This window comes from Xenopus laevis, chromosome 2S (assembly GCF_017654675.1).
Source record: "Xenopus laevis strain J_2021 chromosome 2S, Xenopus_laevis_v10.1, whole genome shotgun sequence".
NCBI classification, from domain to species: Eukaryota; Metazoa; Chordata; class Amphibia; order Anura; family Pipidae; genus Xenopus; species Xenopus laevis.
The window spans coordinates 68219336-68227412 of record NC_054374.1 but is presented as its reverse complement, the minus strand read 5'-3'; the positions used below and the strand labels follow the sequence as shown (position 1 = coordinate 68227412).

The window sequence follows — 8077 nt, the reverse complement described above, 5'->3', positions numbered from 1 at the left end:
AAAGACTATTTTTACTACTTTATGTGAAAATTCTGTTCCTTAAGTCTGAAGATTTTCTATGTGGAAAAAAAGATCAGCACTATCTGTCTGTAAAATCCTCTAGTTCACCTGTAATTGTACAGAGCAATCATATCCCCTGTCGTATGATAAGCAGTAGTTATATACTGTATACCAAGCATGGATACAGATTATAGAATGCTGGCCAGTTTGCAAGGAATTAATGATGCAAATTTGTGTATGTTCATGCTTGGGTACAACTGTAGGTGGTGCTGGGACTACAACAACACAACAGGGCCCTGGGAACTTGGGGGGGGGCACAAGGACATAGAATTCGATTTGAAGAAACAAAACTTGTGTTGTGAAAGACATAAATTTATGATCCTACACGCAAGGGGTGAAGTATACAGGTTTATAGAGGAGGTGATCTCTAGTTATATCTATGAAGTCTTACGTCTTATAATTGTAATGTGGTCAGTGTGACTGGAAGTGTGACTCAGATCTCAGATGAACCAAACATTTGGGAGGAAGTGGCTGAGACTCACAGACTGCAAGCATAATTTAGGTGCCCACTCCTATACCATTGTATGCAGTTCTTTATATGCCTAACAATACTGACATTTGTATGGTACAGGTGGACATTTTCTGTGCTACCCTTACAGTGGTTACTACACTTGAGTACACACTGCACCTGATTTATTAATTCTTTCCCTAAAAGGGACGTACAGATGGGCTGTACTATACTGACCCTTCAAAAGGCAACACTTGACACCAGATGGCAATGGAATGTCAGTCCTCTGTTTTGGAGTCATTATGCAACAACCATGGAGCATCTGCTTTAGGTCAAAATTAGAAAATCTTACCAAGTTTTCCTTATCCCTCTGGTCCATAATGCAGGACCCAATCAGCCCACACAGAGGCCCACATAGCCCCCACCAGCCCACTAAATACTGGCTTTCTATGGCACCTTATAGCAGCCCATCTGGCATTTGCCAGAACCCTCAGATTTTAACTCCCAAGGGGCCCTTGTGATGCTTCACTTTCAGGCAAAAGCAAATCTGCCCTGCTCTGAAACTGGCCCTGATTGCCAGCATGTCACTGACAGCTAGTGCTACTTGCTCTCAAGTGTCACCTCTGTTAGCAGTATCACACACTGGGGAAATCCTACGCACTTGTGTCACAAGCACTGACATGCATTTAATAGGAGCACCCAGCATTGCACAAAGTTACTTCCTTTCAGCTAACAACTTCCCCTTTTCTTAACTGTGTGAAAGCCTCATTAACCCTCTAAATGCCGGTGGGTTTAGCAGTCTAAAAAACATTTCTCACAGAAAAAAGAGAGAGCAGGTGGAAGGAGAGAAAACTAGAGAAAGTATGTATATCTGGTAAAGGTTTTTATGAAATAAAGTTATATCTGGTGTGGGATACAAATTTGGGGGGCGTGGGAACATTGTTGTAGGCAGACATATTGTAAGAGGCAAAGAGAAAATTGGAGAAGTGGGGAAAAAGCTGAAGCAGGGGAATTGAGAGACAAGCGAGGTGACGGAGAGCCTTATTACGAGAAGGAGAGGAAGTACTGTACGGGTGTGACAGAAGGAGATGATACAGAGACATACAAACACATCGCTACATGGAAGGAACTTTTCAGGAGGTGAGATGGGGTATTTATTTTGTAATTATGTTCAGAACCACATTGATTAACGTATTCATTGTAGCCCAAGGGGCTGTTAAAAGTTTGGGTATAAGATGATAGTGCTGGTGGATGCTGTTATGCAGATTTCTTTGGCAGCGAGGTAATGTTTCCAAAGCCATGGTCCTCCATAGTGGTGTTTCCACTGTAATGACCAGAAGTAATATTGCCAAGGTATAAGCAGTGCGACTGGGTATGCCTGTTATAGAGAGTAGTAGAATAACGTGGAATTATCCTGCACAGAGAGATAAAAAGCGCAGAGTAAAGCTGGGGTGCATGGAAGATATTGGAGTAAGGTGATTCTCATGTAGGGTTGCCACCTGGCCGGTATTTTACTGGCCCAGCTGGTAAAAATGATGGCTGATTCTAATGTTATTACTAGGGAAAAAAGATAAATTTATAGGAAGGTCGGTATTTTTTTCCAGAAAAGGTGGTAACCCTATTTTCATGCCATGCAACTAGGAAAGCAAAAATCAGGATATTATGCTGGAGGAGCATTTCAAATGTTATTGTAAATGTTTAGAACTGCTAGCAATGTAAAACAATTAATTAGTGACTATTACATTGTGCATTATTGCTAAGCAAAGGTTAACATTGACACCTGCTCTAGCGTTTTGTTAATTATTCTGTCTCAAAAAACGCTTTGCGATTGCGACATTTTGTTACATACACTGCACATGTTCGCAAAAGCCATTTGTTCTCAAACAATGTGAAGAAGTCGTTGAGGTCTGTAATCAGCCAAAAAGGAAGTAAACATGGTCGATAATGTTCGCAAAGTTGTTTGCGCTAACAAAACATATTACATTCCCCCATAAATTTCACAAAAAAAGATGTATAAAGTCACCTATGCAGGCCCGGACTGGCAATTTGTGGGTTCTGGCAAATGCCAGAGGGGCTGCTATAAGGTCCCATAGAAAGTCAGTATTTAGTGGGCTGGTGGGGGCTGTTTGGGCCTCTATGTGGGCCTCTGTGTACGTGAAATGCCTGGGCCTATTTTAATTCTCAGTCCAGACCTGCACCTATGCATATAGAGATTAGATATTTACTGAAGAGTTTATTTGCGCTTTTTTAGTCCTGATTAATCAGCAGGGGGTCTGTAAAGTGAAAGTGAAGAGGGAAATCACTGTGCTAAGAAACTGAGCATTTGTATTCATTCAAGTCTTTAACAATTCCATTTATGCACAGGCATCTGAGAATACATTACGGGTTAAAAAAATATAGTTATCTATCTTTAGCACAGAGTTTTTAGAGTTTCTGTCCAAAATTGTTGTCCAATATTTGCTGACTGAAATTAGCCATTTGAAGCTTAAAATAGTGTAAAAGTTATCAGTGTAGTAAAGGAAATAAGGTACTTAAATGCTAGAACTAATACAATTTATGGGTTGGAATTAAAATATCCATGACTCATTTTACCCAGGGCAGCCATCAGAGTCACGAGCCCAAAAATATGTGAGGGTCCTGAATGACAAGCTACAAAAGGTTCAGAGTTAAAAAGGTTCAAGAAGGGACAGGGTTTGGGCTGCCCATGACAATGTAGGTTGGGCACACCACCCAAGGGCAGCAGGCTAAGAATCCATGCTTTCTGGTGGACTCTGCAGCTGGCAAGTGATATGGGGACCCATGATTTTTAATGATAATTTACCCACAAGAAATACTTGATTCTCCCATAGAAAATAAAGGACTCTCACCAGGTCGGAAATGGTGAACATATTGCAGTGATCTATCTATCTATCTATCTATCTATCTATCTATCTATCTATCTATCTATCTATCTATTTAAATATGTAGGTGTCTAATGGACAGAAAGACTCATTAACTTATTTTAATTCTTTTTTTTTTTTGTATTTCAAGAAAATTTTTATTCATGAAGAATAGGTAAGCATACATTAAACATATATGAAAGAATCACATCTGATCAACATTCAGACATGTAAGCATTCACAGCAACAGGAATACAGTTCTGAAAGTTAACTAGTACCAGTAATGTCACAGGAAAAAAGAAAGTAGAAAAGAAAGAGAAGGGTAGGAAGGGGGGGGGGGTATTGGGGATAGAGCCTGAAGGCTAACGTTCTAGCATATTACTATGTTTTTACAGTTTGTCATGTGCATGTAAGTAGGAGATCCAGGGCTGCCAGGTCGATATAAAGTTATCCTTTTTCCCCGTGAGATATGATGTCAATTCCTCCATAATATAAATATCCCTGACATTGGCAACCCATTCCTCTAAGGTCGGGGGAGTGAACTTATTTTAATTCTATGCATTTTTTGGAAAAAGAGATTCTACTCCAGTTATACTCCACTTTCAAAGAAATGACAATTTTTTAAAAAAATGTATTCATCTGGGATGAAATTTCAGCCAAAAATACCATCCTTGATATGTGTTTTATTTATTCTCTATTTATAACATTGCATCACCTAGCTAGATGGAGGCTCTCGTGGGCAAGTCCGACACTGAATGGCACACTTTTTTTCTACCCAAATATGTCCGCCTATGAACCCAGCTCCCCCCTTTAAGGAGAACTAAACTCTTAAATTAATGTGACTAAAAATTGCATCTTTAACATACTGAACTTATTGCATCAGCCTAAAATTTTAGCATCTCAATAGCAGAAACGATCCAGGACTTCAAACTCATCACAGAAGGTCACCATCTTAGAAAATGTCTGTGACACTCACATGCTCAGCGGGCATCTGTTGACTATGACAAGTTAAGCTTAGGGGTTGCAAATTTACAAGCAGAAAATGAGTTTTGTCTGTAATATAAGATAATGCTACAATGCTGATGATTACATTATGTTACTGGGGCATCTTTGGAGGATCTTCTCTGCTAAAGGGCTGTGGTTTCTGTTGGTACAGAAGCCCAAAACATAATGTACAACATTTCTAGCCTACTTTTTAGCTAAGCTTTACTTCTCCTTTAAAGCAATCTAACAGGTCACTGCTCAGCAAGGTCTAATTCTTTCTCTTATAATTACATTCCATCCTCACTCCACAAACTTCCAACCAAACAGCACCAGTTGTACCTACCACTACCACAGTTTATTCCCTTTGCACAGGTTTGAGGCAGGCCTCTGCACAGCAGCACTTAATCACAATCCACATTAATCCTTAATATTTCTGACAGAATACACGTTTCCTGCATAATTTGATTTGATGTCCCTAACTGCCAGAATTGCTACAAAAAGTCACACATACAAAAAAACACATAGGAAAAGGAGAAACAAAGGAGAAACATATTAGCAATCCACAAAAGTTCAGCCACAATTCATTTCTTTACAAGCATCTGCCTGAAGAGCAACCATTTCCGGAAAAGTACAGTGCTCAGGTCCAGAAAATATATACTGTATGTATATAGCTGTTAATTTTAGCCAAATCCAATTATATATAAAGAAAAGTGCCAAACACATTATCATAAAATAGTATTAAGATTAGTATTTATACTCACGGATATATTACTCATAATATCATATTCACGGATCACTTTATATTTTCTGAAACAGTCCCTCTTTTTGGTATGGTATGACATTATGTACATTTTTCATAGTGGTACTTTTATAGGCGGGCCCCTCTCTTACTGCTGCTTTATAATGTTTTTTTTGCTATGATGCTTAAAGGAGAACTAAACCCCCCAAAAGCCCCTATTAACTGGCTGCCTTTTAACTAATGCAGTGTGCATTAGTCAAAAAGAAGCCTCTGAAAAAACCTGAGCCTAAAACAGCCCAGTGGAATTCCTGGACACCACCTTCTGCCTGTTCGTATTCATTCGGGTCTCTTCACCAACATATCCTGCACCCTGGCCTGGAAGAAGGTAGTTACGTTACTGATAAAATGTATATGTTTTTAGATTTGAGAACTGCTCTTATGGTGTCCTACATGTGATGCAGCCAGTAACTGTAAACATCTAGCTCAGGGCACATGCCTGGAGTATAGGGTGTCCTTGACCTTCCTTTCTAAACTGTATATGATGTTGTACCTGAGAAAGGGACATGGTGGCTCCCTGGAAACATTGTATATGCCATCTTACTAATAAGGCCATGGAGTAAAGGATAGTTATCATATGAGAGGCCATAAACGGAATGGCCAACGTATTTTTGTGTTGAACTAATTCAGGTTGAGTTGTGCATCCTCTGTAATTATTAATCTGACAATGCACCAGAAAATGTCAGATAAGGTTCATCTGCAGATGATCATGGTATATAGATAATAGTCAGCGTCATATAGGCAGCATACACAAAACTGAAAACTGTACAAAACTACATGCAGTGTTCGACTGGTCCACCGGGATACCAGGAAAACTCCCGGTGGGCCCAGATGTCAGTGGGCCTCTTGCTTCTAACTATTTGGCCTATTTCATGGTCATTCCTTATTTCTTTATAAGGCTTAATAATAGAAGCATATAGTATAGTTTGTAAAGATAAAAGACTAGGAGAATAAAGAGATTGAGTAAGGAGAGAAGAATAATAGTTTGGAAAGTGGGCCCATAGTCTAAGGTTTTCTGGTGGGCCCCTGGCATCTCAGTCCAACACTGACTACATGTATTGAGTCAGGAACCATGAATCAAATCAGAAAAATAATTTAGGCACATCCAGGAACTCACACATTTAGACCTATATTTGGCATTGAACCTGGGACTTTGGTATCTTTTTATTTTAAAATTTAAACCATAACATTATGATGACACGTGTTGGTGGTGCATCACTATGTGGCGTGCCCACATGATGTCGCAGCTATGTGCACCACCATCTTGGCTGTGAGCACTCCTGACATTAGGGTTACAACTATTGAAGGGGATCTAAAAAATCTTAGAATTAATTGAGGGCTACCGATTCTCTGTTAGTAGTTTAGAACTGCAAATATCACAGAAATTGTTACAAATAAGAAATGAATGTAAACTGCAAATGTCAATTGGGGTCTAGATGTACTTTAAATAAATAATAAGAATAGCAGAAACAGTTTTCACAAGTAGTGTAAAGACTGTATACAGTATATGCGTCTCTATGTCTTCACATGCTTCTTTATTATGTTTAGAAAGACTAGAGGACACTGAGGACAAAATATATGATAGATAAATCTTAGCTGAATGCAGTCATTAATGGTATTTTTTTTAGGCAGAATACCTCTATGTTATCTCATTATCGACCTAAAGAGCAAAATAAAGAAAAAATCTACCTAGAGAGTAAAATAGTATTTTCCCACTTGGCCACCCACATGCGGACAAACCATGCCTGGCCTCTGAGCCACTGACTGAATCATAATAGGGAGAGGTCCACATGAACAAGCTGATGTGACCATTACCATCATAGCCCCATATATGGTTAAAACTGCCAATTCAGTCTGAAGCAGCCATGACAGCAGCTAAAATGGCACCATACTGTATATGGTTAGTTTAGTTAATTAATGAATTATTTAATTAGTAACCCATAAAGGCAATGGTCAAAATGCTGGCACCTCCCACTTGGCAACGTCCACCATGAATGTTTCACCTAGAACAATAAAATGTATCTAGTTTATAAATAATTGACATCAATGTGTTATATCATTATTTGTTAACTGACATTTGGGTCACACTTACTGAATCTCTGTCAGTTATGGACTGTATGTAGGTAAACAGAACCATTATTCGGTGCACTTTATCACTTATTACTGATAAGTCTCTCTTTTTTCACTATAAGGTCACTGTGGTTTCTCTATTGCTAAATAGGAACATCAGTCATTCCCCTCCTTTACACTCCCACACTCTTCCTTCCTTCTTGGTGTAAGACTTAATTTTAATTATAAAAAGCACTAAATGGAAGGCCACTAAAGAAAACCAGAGCTTGCATTTTGTTACCGGAAAGCCTGACCAGTCCCCCAGGCTATTTGCAAATATAATTTAGTGTTGACAACAACTTGGTTTGTTTTGAAGTTTTCATGTTTATAGTATTGTTATCAAAGACGATTCAGCTGTAAAAAAACTTGTAACGGAAACTTGCATTTTAGAGCAATAGCACATTATGGGTCAGTTAGAACAGCTCTGTCTTTCAGGGTCAATCATTATGATCAAAACTCCCTTTCTGGCATTTTTTCATAATCAGCTCTCCCATAATTGGAAGTTGGAAGTACTGCGGAACACCCACTTTGTGTCAAAGCACATTGCAATTCCCAAATAGAACTTGTGTAAAAATAATATATCCAAAATCAGAATTGCCTGGACTCATTACCAGGCAGGGGATAATCTTAACTTTTGTGATTCATTACAGCTCTGTCTTCTATAAACCCTGCATAAATGTTCTTCTTTTCTGACTTGACCTCAATTTGTATTCAGTGTTGAAGGGTTTATATAATTCTATTTTTCAAGACTCCTACATTTCGTTAATATGGGGTCAGAATACAAAGCATGGGATTCAATTG

At 38.7% G+C, this 8077-nt stretch overlaps 1 protein-coding gene across 3 annotated transcripts in view; it reads left to right on the top strand.

The window, feature by feature from the left end:
* Nucleotides 1–1292: 1292 nt before the first annotated feature.
* The window catches only part of fgr.S (FGR proto-oncogene, Src family tyrosine kinase S homeolog), a 49271-nt gene continuing 42486 nt past the window's right edge, over nt 1293–8077 (top strand). Inside the window, exons 1-2 of one of the 3 annotated variants that reach the window (XM_041583923.1) lie at nt 1293–1648; nt 3539–3562. The gene's annotated coding sequence lies outside the window, so the exon portion shown is untranslated. The remainder of the gene's footprint in view (nt 1649–3538; nt 3563–8077) is intronic. The other 2 variants (XM_018249455.2, XM_018249454.2) reach the window with 2 other exon arrangements.